The sequence below is a fragment of the Aquarana catesbeiana genome, linkage group LG02 (assembly GCF_042186555.1).
Source record: "Aquarana catesbeiana isolate 2022-GZ linkage group LG02, ASM4218655v1, whole genome shotgun sequence".
NCBI lineage: Eukaryota > Metazoa > Chordata > Amphibia > Anura > Ranidae > Aquarana > Aquarana catesbeiana.
In genome coordinates this window covers 605,744,258-605,746,931 of record NC_133325.1, presented here as the reverse complement: position 1 = coordinate 605,746,931, position 2,674 = coordinate 605,744,258, and positions in this window count along the sequence as shown.

The following is a 2,674-nucleotide window of genomic DNA, read 5'->3' as shown; positions in this document are numbered from 1 at the left end:
GTAAAAAATTACATACTTAAACATTTTTTTTTCTTTATGAATTTCAAAATGTCTTGCCTGTAGTTTCTTACAGTAACAGCCCTTACTGTTTCAAGCTGACAAGGCTGAGCTGCTGCCTTGCAATTATAAGCAGCAATGCCATCTGTGTGCACTCTTTCAGTTGGGTGTTGGGTTGCCTAATAGGACTGTGCATGTTTCTAGATTGAAATGTTTATTAAATGCGACTAACGCTATGAAAACTCTTTGTGGTTAGTCACATTGGCAACATAATTAATTTTCTGCTTGCGCTTTATGTATGTTTCATAACATTTACTGTATACAGTATAGTCTTTTAGTTGTAAAGAGAATAATTTCAGTTTATGCCATTTTGAGCTATTCTCACTGGAAAAAAAACTGTGTTCAATATTTTAAAAAAGTGCGAGAGTTTCTATTTTCTAATTATTCAGTATAATAAATTCCAAACATTTATTTTGTCTAAAACAAAACATAAATAAGTGTTCCAAAGTCAACTTCAACTCTAATGTCCCTGTATCAGGTTTGAGATCAAAATGAGAGTTTTAGGTTACAGGAAATGAATTATGCTGTTCTGCTAAAGTAAGAAATTAGTCACATGTTTTATAGTGTTACAGCTAAGAAATCTAAATATTTTCAAAACTGCAATATTATATGCAGCAACTACATTTTTTATAGCAATGGCAACCGCAATGGCTGTGCAGACTTTGCAGTGGCATAGGGGTCTCTTAAGTCCTGGAGCCCCATTGCATACACTTAAAGTGAACCTGTGCTTTTGCTCATGCAGATAAAACTTTTATAGTTTATGTATTGTCAGGATTGTTTGTTTTTATTGAATTTTTATAATTTATTCCGCTGCAGCCTGGTCACTATCACACCATTCCCCTAAGAAAATAAAATTTTCTGATAACAGCTCAACTGCAGTAGACAACTGTGCATGTTGTCATTGTTCCCACAGTTCACATGTAACATTCCAATATTAGCACTTCCCCAGTACCCCCCTATTCACACCCCTAAGAGCCATGCATTCTAGGAGCTCCTAGGTATACTCATTTCTTGTCCTGGTGTTATAGATATATATTCCAGACGGAAGATTTTCTGACTTCTGAGAACCCCAGGCATGAATAACATAACCATATCTGAACAATAATAACTAGATACGGGGACTGGTGTAAATTGTACACTATGTTATATAGCTATCACATGTATCAGAATAGCCAATGAGAGATTCTATTCTTGCAAATAGTATCTTCTAGGAAAGGGATTTAAGTCATGTAAAAAATGTTAATTTACAGTCATTAAAAAAAAAAAAAACTCTAGCCAAACTTTTTTAAGTGTCTTTCTGTCCCTATAACTACCATCATTTCCGTTGGCAGAAACTACAGATTTCTGCCAGCTAGTTAACCAGATAAGCAGTTGCTGGGCCTTTAGAAGTCCTCTTCCAATCTGGCTCCAAGGCCTTATAAGTGGACTTTAAATTAGGAAAAAGTAACAGTTGTTTACAACCTATACCATCTTTTCAAAGAGTGATATATAACTACTACTATATAACAGGATCCCCATAATTTCTAAACATAAGGCCAGTTCACTGTTCTCCAAACTTTAGGGAATAGACTATGGCCAATGGGAGTACAAAAATGCATCAGTTGTCAGTGCAAATAAACAATGCCAAATGGCTCAGTGGTCAATGGGAGTAAACAATCCCCACGGATTGGTGGTTAGTAGGTTTTGAAAAATGATCTAGGAGGAAAAATGTCCCAATAATGTTGGTTTCATTGAAATAAATAGTGCCCCTTTATTGGTATCAGTGAAAAAAAATTGCCCCATTGTAGGTGTCTGAAAAGGAATAATGCCCACTGTTATTGTTGGTGGGAGGAATTGTGCTCAACAGTGGGAGGAGTTTATGGGAGGAATGGAGTCCCAAGGGACGTTAACAGCAAGCAAAAGTACGCATCCAGTCTGCTGACCTTATTTTGGGGTCCTCTGCTAGGAATGTGGTTCAAGTTTGATAACTCTGTGTACCCGCAAACTCTGGCTGTCCACCTTTTGCTGGACAGGCCGACTAAAAGGACTCTTTGCCTGTAGAACCAAACCTCTGGCTGTACAGTATTTCTACGGCCAGTGCTGTGACAAGGTCAATCCCCAGTGACCAGGGTCAAATGCCCCAGGGTCAAATGCCCCCCCAAGGTTTATTGCACATGAGTCAGTGAGTTCAGGATTGTCTACTTAAAGCGGTTGTATACCTTTTGTTTAAACTTTTACCTACAGGTAAGCCTATAATAAGGCTTACCTGTAGGTAAAAAAAATATCTCCTAAACCTGTACGGTTTAGGAGATATTCCCCTCGCAATGAGCCGCTGACTGCAGCGGCACATGCGCACAGGGGATTCTCGGCTGAAAGCATGCGTGGGATTGACGACATTGCAGCTCCGGCCACTCACAGCGCCGGAGCCGCAATACCCGGAAGGCACGCCGAGGGGAAGTGTCAGCTCCCTCGGCGTGGACAGGGTGAGATGCCAGCGTCTCGTTCTAAGGTAGGTATCTCATAATGAGCTAGTATGCAGTGCATACTAGCTCATTATGCCTTTTCCCTTACAGGTGTAGGGGAAAAAAAAAGTCAGCAGGTTTACTACCGCTTTCAGCTGGGGTCCAATTGCCACTGT